This window comes from Pongo abelii, chromosome 5, assembly GCF_028885655.2.
Source record: "Pongo abelii isolate AG06213 chromosome 5, NHGRI_mPonAbe1-v2.0_pri, whole genome shotgun sequence".
NCBI lineage: Eukaryota > Metazoa > Chordata > Mammalia > Primates > Hominidae > Pongo > Pongo abelii.
In genome coordinates, this window is record NC_071990.2 from 80,917,333 (window position 1) to 80,937,147 (window position 19,815).

Below are 19,815 nucleotides of genomic sequence, written 5' to 3' on the forward strand. Positions count from 1 at the left end.
ATGAAGGACCAAGTTTGTTTACTCTTTGCATTTGCACCTGGGTGTTAATCAGTAAGTATTTGTGAATGGTGCAAAAGATGTTCTGAAGACCCATAGATTAAATTAGAAATTTAATTCTAATTTGTTAGACTGAATAGCTTTAAACTGGTTTTATTGAGAAGTTGAAGAATTTGTCTGTAAGGAATCTCTAATATTTAAGTATTGCCAGTTAAAATATACATTTTAAAAATTGGTTACTTGAACTTATGTGAATAATTCCATGACTGAATACTAGTTATTTTGCTTGAGGCTATGTCAGTTTGAGGGGAGCAGAGTGGGACAGAGAGTGAGCTAATCAAGAACATTCTCAAACAGTTGAGGGGTTGGGATGGAAAGGGAGCTAGTAACTACCTATAACCACTAGAGGCCTCTCTTAGGCCAAGTTTCATGGTTAATACCACTAGGTTTCCACAGCGGGGCCTGGCTCTGCCATTGTAAATTAAACGTATGTTATAATTCTGAATAAATAATATGACAGTAGTTTTATTCTAGGGCATTATTATAATGTAACCTAAATGGTTTAGCTTATATATCAGAATAACTGATGATCTCGTGAATTGAAAACAACAAATTAGAATTATTTTCTCTCTTCTTTTTCTCTAAACCTTTAGTTAAAAATGTAATCAAAGACTATTGCTAGGTAAAATTATATGTCTTCTTGACAGTACAAGGATATGTGTGTTTAAAATTATTCTTGTTACATGTTGTGTTTAATTGTTGCGAGTAGTTTATATTTCTGATGGTAGACTGTAATCAAGTCGTTTTAAGTCATATGTTAAAAATTGTGTGTATTTCTTTCATGCTTATAATAAGCCTCTAATATAAAAAAAACTAAGAAATGATTCAAAAATCTGTTAGACTTAAATGCTTTTCCTTAGGCGTAGGGAAAAATGGTCTCATTTTGAGTTTGGAATTATTTCGGATATGGTTTGACCTTGCAGAGAAAGCAGGTAGGGCGGTGCCCTCCTCTCAGATGAGAATAGTTTGTTTTTCTGTTCCAAAACAGGATGGCTGACAATTTGAAAGTTGGTCCCTCTTGCCAAGTCATTCTTCCTGTAGGATTTTCTTTGTCATGATCACAAGTAGTTAGTTGTACTAATTGGAACAAGTTCTGGGCTGTTGGATGCTATATTGGGATGTGGCTACTACATTGATTGTCCTGCCTGACAGCCCTTGACCACTTCCTTTAAGTCCTATGAGGGCAGGGAATTTTGTGTATTGTGTTCATTGCTATATCCGCTAGAGTCTTGAAGAGTTTAGAATATAGTAGATGCTCAGTAAATATTTGTTGAACCATCTAAAAAATAACATGTGGCATTTGGTTTTTCAGTGAAAGAAATTAAAGAAGGAACTGGTAAATCCTCTAGAAAGAAAATACACTGAGATTATCAGTCATGCCATGGGGTCTATTTTTATTATGATTTACATTTTAGGTACATTTTAAAGAAGATTAAAATAATAACTATGGGTTCTGACCTAATGTTATATTTTTTTAATATATATATATATATATTTTTTTTTTTTTTTTTTTGAGGCCGAGTCTCACTCTGTCACCAGTCTGGAGTGCAGTGGCACGATCTTGACTCACTGCAGTCTCCGCCTCCCGGGTTCAAGCGATTCTCCTGCCTCAGCCTCCTGAGTAGTTGGAACTACAGGCGCGCACCACCATGCCTGGCTAATTTTTTGTGTTTTAGTATAGACAAGGTTTCACCATGTTGGCCAGGATGGTCTCGATCTCCTGACCTCGTGATCCACCTACCTCGGCCTCCCAAAGTGCTGGGATTACAGGCGTGAGCCACCGCGCCCGGCCAATATATCTTACATAATAGGACTTAGTTCCTGGTAAATGGTAAATTAAAAAAGTTAAAACTACATATGTTATGCATGTTTCCTTTTGTATTCAAACAGTTCTTCTAATTAGACATCAGTGTCATTATTTTATAGGGAAGAAAACTGAGGTTTGGGGAAGGTGGAGCAGTTTACAGCCAGTGGGGGACAGCACTGGCTTCAACCCAGGTTGCTGGATAATAAAAATTGTCACTTGAGAGTTTTGCTGATTAAATGCTTCTAAATGTCAGCTTATAACATATTTTATCACATGTCAGGAATTTTCTTTCATATTTGCCCACCTTTATAATATAAAGATATGTGTTTTACAGGTGGGCAAATGTGACCTGTATACACCTTGTAAATCACACTACCATATTTTCTTTCATTTAGCATTTTTTTCCTTCCACATGGAACTGGAGAAAGCAAGATTAAATTATATAATTATATTGTTCTATTTCACATCCCACCTGATGTGTTTTTGGTGTCCTCTTATACACTTAAATTATTTGAGTTTGACTCAAGTTTTCATTTTGTTTAAACTGTTTGCTTTCACTGTTACGAATAGCAGTGAAAAGAAAGAAATCCATTACCTCATTTCATAATGAAAAAAGATTATAGGTACATTATGTTCTTAGTTTAACATTTTAGGTGTAATATAAGAAATCTAAATGTGTTGACTTTCTGTTCTTTTCTTTGATGGCGTTTAACTCTCTCCCATTAAACTGGTACTTTTTTTATGAAATTGTATTTATTCTGTAATCGTTAAGAATTTCTTATCTTTTCTATTATAACACCCTGGCTTTGCAGTGCTGAGCTGTGATAATTTAACTTAAAAATTTATTGAAACTGTGATGTACAAAGGTTTAACAAAAGGATATTACTTTTCTAGTTTATTCCAAAACTGGGGCCAGCTATGGTGGCTCACTCCTGTAATCCCAGCACTGAGCCTGAGGCGGGTGGATCACCTGAGGTCAGGAGTTCGAGACCAGCCTGACCAACATGGTGAAACCCCACCTCTACTAAAAATACAAAAATTGCTGGGCATGGTGGCTGGCGCCTATAATCCCAGCTACTCAGGAGGCTGAGGCAGACAAATGCTTGAACCCGGGAGGCAGAGGTTGCAGTGAGCCGAGATTGTGCCATTGTACTCCAGCCTGGGCAGCAAGAGTGAAACTCCATCTCAAAAAAAAAAAAAAAAAAGAGTAAGAAAAAAGAAAAAAACAAAACAAAACTGGGGCTACTCTTACCAGTCATGAATAGTCAATCTTTCCAAACACATATACTTTCTGTGCTTTTATTTTTTTTCTTCTAGGAACTTGGTTTGTTTCTTTACATGTTTATATTTTCTTTTATGTGTTTAATTAAGTTATATAGTTTCTTACATAACTATTTCACAACTCAAGTTTATTTTTTAATATTCTATATTTGGCGTTGTGATCGTATCATTACAGTTTTTTCTGTATTTCCCTTTCCTTTTTCTTTTTTGAATGTGGCAGAAGAGATTTAAAAATTCAAGCAATCCATTAACATAGCACTAAAACACACAGTACCATGGAGCTTATAATGCGAAGTATCATCTTCCCTCCCTGTCCCTACTCCCTAAACATAGCCACTTTTAACCATTTCTGTATTTTATTCTTCTGAAGGCCACTTCCATATCTCTAGCAATACATTGCACAGATATTTCTGCTATAATGGAGTATATACATTTCTGCAGAGTAAATTGGATTCTCCATGCATGCTCACTAAAAATAACAGGGTTTATGGAAAAAAAAAGTGCGTGTAGCAAACCACTTAAAACAGCTTGGTAACTAGAGCGAAGAAGGGTTTTTAACCAGAGTCAGGAAGAATTGAGCCTGTTGAGTTATGGAGTTCAGGGCAAATGCATCAAAGTTGGGGAGAAAGATGTAATAAACACTTCTAAATCAGAGCAGATGGGCCAGCCTGAGCCAAGAGACATAGTGCATGGTACTATATTTCTCTGAGGCTTGAGTCAGCACTGTGGCTCTGCTTTGCGTTTTGCTTTGTTCCTAAGTGGCATAAAACAATGTGCTGGGGCAGATTGTACATATGCCAACACGACTAGGGTGGTTGCCGCCACTTCTCACTGGAAACACATTTCATACTTGTGCCAGGAAAATGGACTTTTCCTTGCTCAGTCCGTTCCCTCATGTGTTTCACTGCTGAGTTAGGTTTTGTCGGTGGAGCCTGGGTCACATCTTTATCTTAGCCGTAATGGAGGCTAGAAAACATAGTTTTTTTATATTCTACCTTGGAAAAGTGGAATTCATAATTAGGAGAACTATCAAAATGTGGAGAATATCTTAAAAACTTTTAGATTTTTCAGGAATCAGAAGCCTACCACACACACATGCACTCATGCACACACATGATTATAGGTGTATACACGCACATGTATGTGTGTGTATCAATGTCCGTAACTTTTGATTTATAAATTTTAACATAATTTATTCACCACTATGACACATAACAGTTTAGTGGGCTTGCATTCCCTGCTGTCTTCATCTCACATTTCCTCAGTTATGAGTTATGATATTACCTGTATTTTATTTTTTCTACTGATTACCTCTTTATTGTAATTTATTTCAATTTCTATATCTTACTCCATTAACTTTTCTTAGAATCTTTTGACCTCTCACTATGTAAGAAGATGATGTTAATGCCCTCTACTCCTATATCCACTACTCTTTCCTCTCTTCCAATTCCCATTTTCTGTCAGCTGATTATTTTTACATTGCCAAGACTGAGAACATTACATTCTGTTTTATAACCGAAATGAAATAATTAAACCCCTGATTTTAAAAGTTGAAAAGCAGTATACACTGTTAATATTATTATGATAACAAATATTTTTCACCACTGTTGGGGGTAAGATTTTATTTTATTTTTTCACTTGAGGTCCAGTGCTTCGTCTTTGGGACCCTAAAAGGAGATTCTCTTGGCATCTAGATCAAATGGTTTGCCTTTTTAAATAGTGCATTAACTGTTCAATGTCCTGCCACATTCTGAATGTTTCATATTTGGGCCATGGCATTCTTTTAGATTCTTTTGGATTTTTTAGTTTTAATTACCTTTCATTTTCTCTTTGAAAAATCAAGACAAGCCTTTAAAATATCTTGAAGATCACTCATATTCTTTTTTGGAATTTACTTTTTTTTTTTGAGACAGGGTCTCGCTCTTGTCACCCAGGCTGGAGTGCATGTTATGATCTCAGCTCACTGCAACCTCTGCCTCCTGGGTTCAAGCTATTCTCCTGCCTCAGACTCCCAAGTATCTGGGATTACAGGCATGCATCACCATGCCCCACTAATTTTGTATTTTTTAGTAGAGACGAGGTTTCATCATGTTGGTCAGTCTGATCTCAAACTCCTGACTTCGGGTGATCCACACACCTCGGCCTCCTAAAGTGCTGGGATTACAGGCATGAGCCACCGCACCCAGGCTACTCCTAGTTCTCTAATTTCCTTTTCCAGTCTTGACTACCCTTCTCTACACCTGTTGCACAGCAGTCGCCAGGGATGTTTCTCCACTTCACTCTTAAAGGCACCATTTCCTGGGTCCTGTGATTTGCTCTTTCTTGGTTGTCTTTCTCATTTTGTTGGAGTACATTCATAATTAACTTTTTAAAGCAAAGGGCATATTGAGTGCAGGAGGTTTTCTGACACTTGTGTTAGGTAAAATGTTTTTATTTGGACTCACATTTGCTTGATATTTGGCTGCGTATAGTATTCTAGGTTCACAGTAACTTTTACTTAATGCTTCATTATATACTAGTGTCACATTGGGGTAGAAAATTTTGATGCCACCCTGATTCTTATTCTTTTATACATGATCTCTCTGTGTGTTTGTTTTTCTGGAAGCTTTTGTGATTTTTTGATACGTTTTATACTGAAATATTACAGGTGTGAATCTAAATGTGAGTCTGTTTGACTCATCTTGTTTTGCTTCTCATGACTTTCCTCTGGGAATGGCCTACATATTTAAGGATAATTATATTCTTTCTTTTTTGTATATTTTCTTTTCATAAAACTCTTAGCAGTTATGTGATAGACCTGCTAGGTTGATTCTGTTTCTCATTTTTTCTCTCCTAGTTTTTGTGGTGTTGTGTTTTTACAGTGTTTTGCATATTTTCTTTATTGTATCATTTAATTTTTTTTGAATATTTGAATCTCATCAATCCAAATGTCCCCCTTGTACTCAGTTATTTTTGTATCATGCTATTTGTTTTGTTTTTTTTTTTTTTTTGGTCATGTATTTTCTTTTAATTGTTACGGGTATATACATTGTTTTCAAGTTATAGCCTATAGATTATCTCTGTTTCTTTAGTAGTGTTGTTTTTTTTTTTTTTTGTCATAGTTCTTTTCTTCATTTGTGATTGTTGATTATTTTGGATACCTTACTGGTGAAGCTTTCCTTTATGTCTCTTTCTTCTCTAGGCTTTTCCACTATGGAAAAAGTTGCATAGATCTGTGCACATGGATGAGACATTGCTTTAGGGTAAATGAATGAGAAGTTCATCCTTAGGCAGAAGGGGTTGCCACTAGGTTAGCAAATGGGATACTCTTGATTCTTGGACATCAATGCTCATAGGATAAGCCTGTCTTGGTAGGCAATTTGAATGATTTTTATCAGAGACTAGCTTTTTTTTCTTTTCTTTTTTTGAGATGGAGTTTTGCTCTTGTCACTCAGGCTGGAGTGCAGTGGCACAATCTCCACTCACTGCAACCTCCACCTCCTGGGTTCAAGCAATTCTCCTGCCTCAGCCTCCCAAGTAGCTGGGATTATAGGTGCCCACCACCATGCCTGGCTAATTTTTGTATTTTTAGTAGAGACAGGGTTTCACCATGTTGGTCAGGATGGTCTCGAACTCCTCACCTTGTGATCCACCCGCCTTGGCCTCCCAAAGTGCTGGGATTACAGGTGTGAGCCACCGCACCTGGCTATTTGCCTGATTATCTCTGGCATCATCCTTTTTATTTGGGTTTTATTTGGGGGAAGTGGAGCAATTGATACAACTGTGTTATTTAATTCTGTTGTTTTTATTCTCAGTTCTTATACTCACCTCTCTACCTGCTCATGAGCTCATCTTCTCTCTGGGAGATTAGCTGTTTCTTCCACTGTACCTCCATTTATCTCAGCATTAGCTTCCTCTACTCTTTGTTTATGTTTTCATCACACACTCAACAAAAGACTTGTTCAGTCTCTTTTGTCTAATAATCACTACCCCTTCCTGACTTTGTTGTTTTTGCCGTTACAGGTTTTTCCTTTTGTATTCATGTCCTGTCTTGAGAGAAAAGGGACATGAAAGCATATACTCAGTCTGTCATCTTGAACTGGAAAGTTTTCTCTATTACATTTTCTTATTTTTTAATAGGCAGCATAATTTGTGTATCTTAGTCTGTTTACTGTCATTTCACCAAAATCTTATTTATTCTAATAGTTTCTTTATTGGTTTTCTGAGATTTTCTAGGTGGGTAATCATATTCTGTAAGTAAAACCTATTTTCATCTCTTCTTTTCTTATCTATATTCATATTTTTTCTCATTTGTCTAGAATGACTGAATGATGAATGAAAAAAATGATAGCAGACATTAAATGTGATATTTATAAGGCCCAATTTGAACTTATTGAATTATTAAGTAGAAAATTGAAAGTATCCACTTCATTATATAGATTTCTGGCTTACTGAGAAACGTATCAGAAATTTTCTGCATAATTAATGTTTTTGAGTAAAAGAATTTGGCACTTACAGCCAAATACCGAATATCTTATATGTTTCTTTTTCCAATAGCCACAATTCAGAATTGGGCTTCCTAAAACAGTGTATCCTTCCAATGGCATTTCCTAATTTTATTATTTTTTTAAAAAAGTTTTATTTTATTTTAGATTCAGGAGGTACACATGCATGTGTGTTACCTGGGTACATTGTGTACTGTTGGGGATTGGGCTTTTAGTGTATGTACCCATTACCCAAATACTGAACATTGTATCCAGTGCGTAGTTTTTCAACCCTTTCCCCACTCTCAGGTTCCCTCCTTTCGGAGTCCCCAGTGTCTATTATTTCCATCTTTGTGTCTATGTATACCTATTGTTTAGCTCCTACTTCTAAGTCAGAACATCCAGTATTTGATTTTCTGTTACTGAGTTAGTTCACTTAAAGTTTACCTAATTTTATGTGACAAAGCTGGCAAATCATTATTAGGCAACATGATTAATATTATTGCAATAAGTCAATTAAAAACAAGTCATTTAATTGGCAGCTATGAATCTTCAACTCTAAAGCCAATAAAGATCCAGTGAAACAACAATTACTAGAAAGATACCTGCGTTTGAAAAATATGCCCCTCCTGATTGACAGCTAAACAAAGACTCATTGCAAAAACAGACTCATTGCTTTTTCCTCTGTCCCTTCTTTCCCTGGAAGGGTCTAAGATCTGATAAGTCTTTCAACACTGAGTTTACAGGATTTTTCCTTCATGGAGCTGTTCCTGATCTTTTTTTTCCCATTGTCTTTTAAGTCTGCCTTGGAGTTGTCTTCTTAGTGTTCCCATGGCATTTTCCATCCATCTGTTTCAGAGTAGATATCCCTTAGTGTTGTAGTTTTTAATATCCTTATCTATTTCTCTTTAAGAGATTGGGTTTCTTGGAATCTCAGTGTTTTAGGATGTGGCTAAGAATCTTGAAGTAGGTAGAAGAAGACTTCTAAGCAGCTTGAGGTGCTACCATAAACCCATGTATAAAAGCACATACATTTAGTCTATAAGAGTGGCTACTAGGCCCTTAATCATATCCCATCAACTGTTCCTTTACATAGAATTCTAACAAACTTTTTACTTAGTTCGTAGCCCACATTAGATTGGAAGCAACAATTTAGAAGATGGGGAAAAGTTATGTTGATGAAGGCAGGGATGTTGGCAAGATCTAAAGATGATATATTGATAGCCTGAAAAATAAGATAACTGATGGGAAAAGAAAAATCTGTTAAAAGTACAAAAGAATATAGTTTTAAAAATCACAGCCATTCATATTCATTTAATATAGAAACAAGGTAAACATCTACCTTGATAGCATAGTATTATAATTGATGTTCCAAATTATATCTATCATTGTGAAGAGATTAATTTCTGTTCTATATGCTGTGTTTGAAATACAATATTATTGCTTAAGGTATGAGTGGGGTGAACTCTCAAATGTGTTGAATAACTCAGCCCCCTACAGTGCTAGATAAATGAGTTCTTGTTGGTTTCTTTCTAAAAGCTGCAGGGTACTGGTGCTTTGCTTCTAATCATTAATTTTCCTTTGGTTACATTCACATTACTAATAATGTCATTAAGTCATCTTCTGTTAGGGCATTTTTCTATAAATTTCTAATTTCTTATGTCAGTTTTGGAAAATAAAATGACCCCTTTCTCTTGGCTCTTACTATTTTTTCTTTAATTATTTTAATCATGGAACTACTTTTGAATTTTATTGGTAGAAGCCTTAGTATACCATTAATTCTGATACTATTTTGCATTAACTCTTTGTGATATTTTCTAGACATTAGCTGGATTGGTGGGCAGGGAAAAAGGCGGCGATTAATCCTCCATTTCTGTAGATTGAGATTTTGAGGTGTGACAGATACGATATGTAGTAACAGTACTGCGAGTCCCTGTGCTGGGGCTTGGAACTATTAATCTTGGTGTGAATCATTTGAGACATGTTTCGTATGTCTCTCCGTGTGGTTAAACTCTTCCAGGGGAGCTTGGGCTGGTGGTGCCAAAGGGTGGAGGGGGGTTGACTAATCTATTAAATAGCCTTTTATCTGTGAGTCTAGTTTCTCATTAGTATTTCTGACCAGAAGAATGGATGGTTGGAAATGTGGACTTTTGTTTTTAATTAGTCCCTCTAGGGATGAGAGGCTTATTTTGAAGAATGGAATTTTAAGGAAGCCTGACAACCTCAGTTTCCATGTGATTGAAAATGTTTGGCAGCTGAAAAATGTTTCACAATTATAAGTTAGAGCCAGATTTTCCAGTGGCTAAGCTGTTCTTTGGGAGTGAGATACAGGGTAACTCATATTTCCACTTTCAGGTCTCAGTGGCTCCGTTTAGGGTGCTGTTCATGGGACTCTAATGCTCCTTCCTTCCCAATGGCCCAGAAGGCTCCCATGAGGTTTATTCTTCTATCATGTATAATAACCTGATGAAATAACCATATTTCATCTCATATTTATGCATTTTAATCAGGTTGGTTGATGTTTACCACAGACATATGTCTACAAGCATTTCATTATCTATAAAAGAGATTTTTTTCTTTCCTTTTTTTTTTTTAAAACAAGGTCTCACTGTGTTGCACAGACCGCAGTACAATGGCACAATCTCAGCACACTGCAACCTCTGCCTCCCAGGCTCGAGTGATCCCCCCACTTCAGCCTTCTGAGTAGCTGGGACTATAGGTGCACACCACCACATCCAGCTAATTTTGTATTTTTCTGTTGTAGAGATGGGCTTTCGCCATGTTGCCTAGGCTGGACTTGAACTCCTGAGCTCAAGCAATCTGCCCACCTCAGCCTCCCAAGTTAAGTGCTGGGATTACAGGAGTGAGCCACTGTGCCTGACCCCAAAAAAGATATTTTCTTCCTCTTTTATACCACCATAAAAGTATAATGCTACTGTATTGACACAGTTTTACAACTGAGAGTCAGTTTTGCCCAAGATCCTGCAGGAAAATAGTGAAGTAGCCAAAAGTGCACAGACTTTGGAAGCCACCCAGTTCATCTCCCTGTACACTTCAAGGTGACACCCTGACAGATGGTTGCTGAGCACCCACTGGATTTTTCCCATAAAGTGAGGCAACCAGTTCTTTTGTTGTGCAGTTCTAGCTGTTAACAGTTTTCCATTGTTGAACTGAAATTTGCCTTTCTCTAACTTCCACCTATTGATTCTTAGTCTTCCCTCTTGTATGTAACTTGCCTTTGAATATTCGAAGGCAGCCTCCTCATAGTGCTCTTATATCTAGGTTAAGTATTCAATCCATTCCTTTCAGGTGTTACTTAAATCTCCTGGTTTGCAGATTCACCACTATTCTGACTACCATTTTTTGGACATAGTCTGTATCTCTGATGGCCTTTAACTTAAAATGGCATTAAAATGGTCCTTTAGATATGGCTTGAGTAGCTTTAGATATGGCTATCCTTTAGATGTGCCTAGTAGAGCTGTTTTCCTAGAAGGAGATATATTCTTTCTATACTTCTGTTTTGGAATACCTGAAAAGATAGTTTCTTGGCATTGGATATGTTAAGCGGATGCACATATGTTGGGGATGTTGTAGACAAAAAGTGAATAAAAAGTGTGTTGGGAGGGTGGTGTCCTTACAAGAATAAATTTAAATGGCTGTTAATTTTTAACAGCATTCTTATGAAATATCTACTATAAAATATAGGGCATATTACAGTATATAATGTTGGTAATGATGTCTGAGTGAATATTCTTTTCTTACAAGGTCACTTAGATGCTTTTGTTTTTTGAACAATTCCTCAATAAACTTGTTAGAGTACTTTGTATCTGTGAAAGATTGCATCCTTTGTCAAAAACTTTCAATTTCACAAAAATTCCATCAACATTTTCCCTTCACAGCAACATGATAGTGCTTTAATTTTCTCCATGTTTGGCCACATTGTTTACTTATTTTTTTCCCTACTTTTCTTCATTCTGCTCCTTCCTTTGAGGCAGTGTTTACTTGTTCTATATAGAATTAACATTTGGTGCAATACAACTATATTGTTAGAAACTTTTTAAAAACCCTTACTCAGTATTGTTATTAGCATTGTTTTGTCCATTACCAACCATTCACCCGTTTCCTTTCCCAGGATAATGTTAACTGTGCTTTATTAGATGCTCTCAGATATTTACCAATGACATTTTTGTAAATGGAATATTGTTTACTCTTAATCCTAAAATCAAGTTTTTGGAATGTCTATTGACCTTACTGTAGATTTAAGGCTGTATAACTGATAGATTTCGCCAAATTATGGCAGTGAGAGTTTTGATGGTATCTATTTTATGTCAAGTAATTCTTCAGTGACTATGTTAACATTTCACAGGATTATGTAGAGTCTTATTTTGTTTTTCCATGAGGTGATTTTTAAAACTACAGGGCTATTGAGAGATATTTAGTCCAGTAATACGTTCCATATAGGGGCATTCAACGAGAAGATTCTTGTGTTACAAGGAAAGGATGTTAAAAAACCAGAATCTCTCAAGTAAATTGTGGTCTGTAACAATTCCATCCCTGGGGAAGGGCGGCGCATTGAAACTTCCATGACTATTAATCTTGAGAGAGAGCATGCATGGTCTTGTTGGACTGAAGCCTCTAGCCATCTTATCAAGCCAGAGCTACAAAAGTAGCAAACTTTGCATCCCTTTTTGGCCCACTGGTGAAAATGAAGATGGTAGGAGTGGATGGACAATAAATTAGGTTGTTTGACAAGTAAGTGTTGAGTGACAGTCATGAATATTTCCCATTTCTTGATTTTACCAATTGTGTCCCTAAAGTCACTCACCAGAAATATACAGTAAGAAGCTGAATTTTCTTGGATTACTTAACTTGTTTTAGCGAATGTGTGAAAAAGGTTTCCAGCTGTAGCTGTCAGGTTTTTTCTGCAGCAGGTGCCTGCCTTCAGCGTTTTTGAGGATAACACGATACATTCTTTTCTTCTTTTGCTACCATTAAGCATATTATGCTGCCTTTTGTAGGCAGGCCCCCAGGCTATAAGGCGGACTCCGTAGTCTGGTTACTGCACTGAGCTCTAAGGCTTGGAGACGGATCTCTGGCCCTGGCTTTTCCACTGGTTACTGGATGACCTTGGGCAAGTGAGTCAACTCTTCTTTATCTTCTTTCCACTTTGTAAAATTGAGACTTTCTTTTTTTCTCTAGTCTTAAAAAAAAGTTTGCAACCATTAAATATAAAGGGTAAACAAGAGTTTCTTGAGTGAGTTAACACCTCTCTAGATACTTTAGTTAATATAGATAGGATTACTTCTTGGATTACTAAAGTAAATTAAACAAAATACTCTAACACATTTAACATGTATTACAGATTGTCTATATTAAATAAAAGATGTAAGTCGTGTCTAATTTGTAGAAGTTATTTCAGTCTCTTTTGGAGGAAAGCAATGTAGTTATTTATGTTGTCCCTGTAAGTTGTATTACAGCATTAGAGAACTTCTGGGGACACTGAAGAAGTGTTTAGTCACTTAAACCCTTAAACTCCCTTTAGGGAGTCCAGTTGATTCATGTGGACCCTCCAAATTATCTCGTTTCGCAAATTTTAAAATTGCATTGGGATTATTTCATCTCTTTAGGGCTTTTTTACTTTTCAATTTAATTTTGCTATGTTTTAAAAAGACTAGTGGATGAATTATGCTCACTCTGAAAAGTATTTGGGTTCCAGTTTACATAAATTTAATTCCAGTTTTGCGTCCCGGAAGTATGCTATGTCTTTAAAATTCAGGTGGCTCATTAACACTCCAGTTCTCATATTTGAGTGCCCTATAAATCTGTATACTTGAGTAACCTGAGCTGCAGTCTGAAGTTAATAATACAATCTGTTCTTAGGTATGTGACCATAAAACTCCTTACAGGGAGTCCTATGTTTATGAATCTGAAAGTGTTGAGCTTGAGGTAACAGTGGGGCTAACGTCTGATGTGAGGGTTTAAAAATTATAATAATCTACTAATGGTAGAGATGTTTTCTAATAAGAGTAATTCTGTGACTCATTTTAGTTCCCTTGCTTTTTATTCCTGTGAGCCATAGAAAGAACCCACTGTAGGGGGTTAGAAATATTCTTTCTTATGATTGTGGGATGAGAGAGTGGTTGCTTTTTCCAACCACCATATGTGGTGATTAGGCCTTTTGGAATGACATTGGGGTACACACTGAGCAAACAGCAATAGTCTTCCAAATAACTTATAATAAATAAAGTATGTAAGACGTTTCCCCCAGCCAGATGTAATCTTCAATAGTAGAGGAATAAATTTAAAGTGACTTCCTACAGGAAAATTTGGGAAATGCCTGGATGGACCAAGAAGGCAGTCATGCTGTTAGAAATAAGCAAACTCCTTTCCTTCTTTCAGGTGAGAATATATGATGGTTCATTTAAATTTTGTTTTTGTGATTTCTGGGATTTCTTAGAAAATGCATGGATAAAACCAAAAAACTCCAGTGAACTAAAAGTCTATTTGAACTGTTTGAACCTTGCTTTGCATTTTTGCTTCCAATATTCAAAAACATTTAAGCAGATGGTACTCAGATAAGTGTGGGGACATCTGCCTGAGTGTGTAGTAACAGATCTAATTTTTGTAAATTGAATTGTACTTTACATCTAATAGAGAGAGCAACAGTTCCTGGGGATTCTTGAAAGGTGGCAATCTAAATCACCTTTAGTTTCTGAGCTTCCTCTCAGGTGCCTAAAACAGCAGCTTCAGAATTTCTATGAGGATGAATGTGGGTGTTGAAGTGGGAGATAGCTAGAGAACTTGTCTTGAAATGGCATTTTTTTTTTTCACAGATAGTGCTTTGAGATGGGTTTTATGTTTATTTAGGTGGGCTTGGGGTGGGGGGTTTTGTGATAGCCAGCCTTTGGTGCTTCTACTGCTCTCAAACCATACCTGAGCCACATGTGCAGGCATGTGTGTAGAGACTTGAGGTGTACTGACCCAACTTGTCACCAGCCTGGGTTCTCAGAAGGTTTCCGAAGTTTGTTCTTCTCTCTGCTTGATGGGAGTTAAAAAGTATAGCAGTGGCGAGATCTAGTGTGAGGGCCTGGACTTCCAACCTTCCAGGGAGAGCTGGGCTTGGGAGACTACGAACTCCTCAGGTATGCCTGAACATGCCCAGTAGTCTATAGCAAGGACTGGCCACTGAAACACAACAGAAGACATCCTGCCAAACTAGCATCTCCTGAGGGCATTCTCGTTAAAACTGTGTATTCCTTCCATTGTTTTTTTCATTTAACAGATACTCAGTGAGCACCTTCTAGGACCATGTGTTCTAGAAATGGAGGACAAAGTAAACAGAGTAGAAAATATTTTGCCCTCTTGGAGCTTAGATACTATTGCAGGAGGCAATCAGTAAACAGATATACTAATACATATTTAAGTCAGATCCCAATAAATTTTATGAAGAAAAATGAAGCAGCTTACACAAATAGCAGAGTGAAGGGAAGGGCTATGATAGATGGTTAGATGATAGTTGTCACTAACCACTGCTCTCAGGTGGTGCCTTTTGAGCAGACACTTGGTATCTGAGAAGAAGAGATGGCAGCATGATAGCATGTGCAAAAGGCCTGAGGCAGGAATATGTTTGTCCTATTGGAGGAACAGCAATAAGCTTGGTGTGGTTGTAGTAGAGTAAGCAAAGATTGTAAGAGATGAAGTCATGGAAGTAACCAGTGGAACAAAGTAGGGATGTCCGTTCTTACCATTAGTAATCAGCGTTATGCTGGAGAGTCTAAATAATTAGACTAGAAAATTAAAGAGTTGTTATAAAAAAAAAAAGTAAAATTATTTGTATTTTAGTGAACATGAGTTTATGCTTTTGAAATCCAGAAGACTTTCACTAAATAATTTAGAATCAATGAAATAATTGAGAAAAGAAGCTTGAAATACAATGACTATTTATAAAATCTATAGGTTTTCCTCATATTATTAGTAAGAAATAGCCAGAAATGGAAAATGACAAAGATATCCTATTTATAATTGAAACTATAAAATACTTTAGAATAAATTTTACAAGAAAGACAGTGGATGCATAAAGAAAAGAATAAAATCTTGGGAAGGGTGTTAAAATCAGACTAAAAGATACTGTATTCTTAGGTATTCTTAAACAGTAGCACGTAACACCATTTAATACAACCCCAATTTGAATTCCAAAGGAGTTTCTAGGTTTTTTTTTAAACTACCTAAAAATATTTAAAACTATATATAAAAGAATATATGCCCCAAATAGCCAAGAAAAAAACAGTGAAGAAGATTTTCTGTTGCCTGAAATTAAAATTTACTGCAATGCCATGTAAATAAGCTATGGCTGGGATTTGACATATGCAACAGGGGGTTACAATTTTTTTCTATAAAGGGCTAGATAGTAAATATTTTCAACTTTGTGGGCGATATGGTCTCTCTTAATTATTCAACTCTGCCCTTAAAGCAATGTTTTAGTCCATTTTGTATTGCTGTAACAGAATGCCACACACTGGGTAGTTTATAAAGCATGAGATTTATTTCTTATGGTTCTGGAGGCTAGGATGTCTAAGGTTGAGGTGCCTGCGTCTGGCAAGGACCTTCTTGCTGTTCCATGATGAAGGACAAGAGAGCATGTGCAAGAGAGAGAAGGAAGGGGGCCAAATTCCTCCTTTTTCAAGAACCCACTCATGATAAAGTAATTCTGAAGTGACATGAGAACTCTGTCATGAGAGCTTCATTCATGAGGGCTTTGTCTAATAACCTCTTAACAGTCCCACCAAACACTACTGCACTGGGAATTAAGTTTCCAACACATGAACTCCAGAGGACACATTCAAACCATTGTAAGCGCAGAAGCAGTTGTAAATAATAAATAAATCAGTGGATGTGACTGGATCTCTTCATTGCCAGTGGTTGGCCAATTCATGATGTAGATCTTAAAACAAAATAGTGCTCAGAAATAGATAATATATGGCAAGAGTGCTATTTCAAGTCACTTGGGAAGGATAGTTTACTGAATAAATGGTGCTGACAGTTTATGCAAATTCTACTTAAGTATACATACTTAATGTATGATGCTTTAAGTATAAAAACCAAATAGTAAAACAATAGAAAAAAATTTAAGAGAATCTTGTTATAACCTAGTGTTGAAGGAAAGTTTTTAAACAAGGCAGAAAATATAGAAGCTATAAAGAAAGCATAGATATTTGGCTACATAAAAAAGGAATTTTATTATGTATTATAAACATTTATAAACAAAAATAAAAATGGTATTCTGTGAAAAATATTTGCAACACATATAACAGAAAAAAGGGCTATTATCTTTAACATCCAGTGTGCCTCTAGAAATGACCTAGTAAAAACAGGGCAAAGAACAGTTTCTGAAAAGAAAAGCCAAATAGGCAATGACTGTAGGAAAAGATGCTCAGTATCATAGAAGCTGTAACCTTTTGTAAAACAGGGGATAGTAATAGTACCCACCTCTTAGTGCTGTTGGAAGGATTAAATCAAATCATACAAATAAAGTATAAGAAAGTGGTTGGGGCCAGGGGCAGTGGCTTATGCCTGTAATCCCAACACTTTGGGAGGCTGAAGCAGGTGGATCACGAGGTCAGAAGTTTGAGACCAGCCTGACCAACATGGTGAAACCCCGTCTCTACTAAAGATACAAAAATTAGCTGGGCCTGGTGGCGTGCACCTATAGTCCCAGCTACTTGGGAGGCTGAGGCAGGAGAATTGCTTGAACCCAGGGGGCAGAGGTTGCAATGAGCCGAGATTGCGCCACTGCACTCCAACCAGGGCAACAGGTCGAGAGTCTGTCTTCAAGAACAACAACAACAAAATCACTATACTGCTGCAAACTTTCTAAAAACAGAGTACATGTAGTTCACTGCCTTTTCCAATAAACCTTTTAAAATTTATTGTTTTTTCAACTTAGTGTTATTACAGCATAGTCTTTTGGTGTAGGTTATAATACCAAAATGCATTCAGAGAATTAAAGTATAGGGATGTTTCCTACAGCATCCCTGGATTTTGGATATATCCTACCTGCTTATTATAGTGGCTCTTTTCTCCTTTACTGGTAGACTGTCACCTGTCACTTCCCTGTGCTGGCTGTTTAGTCTAATGCACTATAGCACTTTCTTTAACCCTTTTTTTTTTTTAATCTTTACTTCTGATTGGGAAACCAGAGAGCTAAAGTCGATCAAGATCAACCATAGAACTGTTAACAGAGAGAGGAAAGTAGGCATTCCTTACAATTAATAAACTAATTATGATTTTGTAGTAGATCTATTTTATAAATCTAAATATGTATCAGTATTTTTCCAGACATCTCTTCTTTTTTCAGAGAAATTTACTGTGGGGCTCCTTTGAATAATAGAATCCCCCTTTTCAGTTATATACATACATGTTTATATTCTCTCTATAGTACATATACATTTGTATATGTATGTGTATATATATACCATACATATACATGTATTAAATTCTCCTTATGATATGGTTGCTATGTAAATCACCTGTAAATAAAATTATTTTATAAATATAAATATTTATAAATGTAAATATTTAATATATTTAATATTATATTAAAGAGATATGTATGTTTTATATATAGATATATGATATATGTTATAGATATAACATATCTATATCTGTGTTATATATGTATGAGAGTGTGTGTGTATGTGTGTTTGTGTGTTCTCTTTCTTAATGGCAAGCCTATTAAAAAAATAACAGAAATCCAAGACAAAAATTGCTTGAGTCTTAATTAAGCCATTATCTTCATTTTCATTCATGTCACCATGTGAATGCATAATTTGCATAGTAATATATAGGAATATCATGAGTAGATTTTAATACTTTATATTTTCATTTAATGCTTTTCTGCTGTCTTTTGTTTTTAAAGTTGTTTCTTCCTTTCTCTCAGTACTCCCTGTGCACAACTGACACATCCAATACTCATGCTTAATGTGCTTGTTTTTATATTCTCAGGTACGAAAGACTTTTTTGGACTTAATCATTGTTTCCATTTTGGCACCATTTTTGTCCTTATCTCATTATCATAGTAAGCCTAAAATGTCCTAATTCCAGGAACAGATAAAAATTCCATTCCATTTTATATTCAGAGGTTTGGTTTTCCACCTTAATCCATTTCTTAAAGTGGCTAATGATTTTTATTACCCTAGTTGTCTCTAGGGCAGTGGCCTTTCTCAAATCATTTTAGTATAACTTTACAAAATGAATGCTGTAAATATACTATGAAACCTTCTTGAGATCATTCCCAACTAAGAATCAAAATTAGTGACATATCTAAACATTCACATTCTTTTATATGTTGGCAAAGTTCACATCATTGCTCTTATCTGCCTCTAAATTCTTTCTCTCTGGATCGATAGTTTCCTGCTGGTTTTCAGAATCAAGTGCTTCTTATTTCTCTGAACCTTATTAATCTTAATTAGGCCTCCCTGGCTCTGAAGATTATTTAGAATTTCTTTAGGTAAAGGTCACACCTATTTGTAGTTCTTAATCTTTGCATTTTATCTACTTTGTGTGTCAAATGTTCAATGAAATGGAGCTCTACTGTAGGGACTCAATTTGTTAGACTGAGTACTCTTTCATGATCATCTATATACATCAGGTTTTATTCAGAGACTTCTAAAAGGAGCTATGATTTTTAGTTTCTGAAATTCCACACCCCAATAAGCCAAACAGAACATAAATAAAAACAGTTGTATAGAGCAGCACTTCCCAACCTTTTTGGCACCAGGGACTGGTTTCATAGAAGACAATTTTTCCACAGACTGGAGGGGTGGGAAATGGTTTCTGGATGAAACTGTTCTACCTCAGATCACCAGGCATTAGATTCTCATAAGGAGTGTGCAACCTAGATCCCTCGCGTGCACAGTTCACAATAGTGTTTGCACTTCTATGAGAATCTAATGCCACTGCTGCTGCTTTGACAGGAGGCAGAGCTCAGGCAGTAATGCTCCCTTGCCTGCTGCTCACCTCATGCTGAGTGGCCAGGTTCCTAACAGGGCAGGGACCATACTGGTCCATGGCCTGGGGGTTGGGAACCCCTGGTATAATGGATGTCGTATCAGTCACCACAGTCTCCTGCCTTATTATTCCATGAAGAAACTAAGAAAACAGTTTTAAAAGAAGATTGCGGCTATTTAGTTTAGAACAATGTGCTAGGTA

General features: G+C 36.3%; 1 protein-coding gene across 8 annotated transcripts in view; it reads left to right on the plus strand.

Moving 5' to 3' along the window:
* Positions 1-19,815, plus strand: part of BCKDHB (branched chain keto acid dehydrogenase E1 subunit beta) — a 239,714-nt gene that overhangs the window by 103,491 nt on the left and 116,408 nt on the right.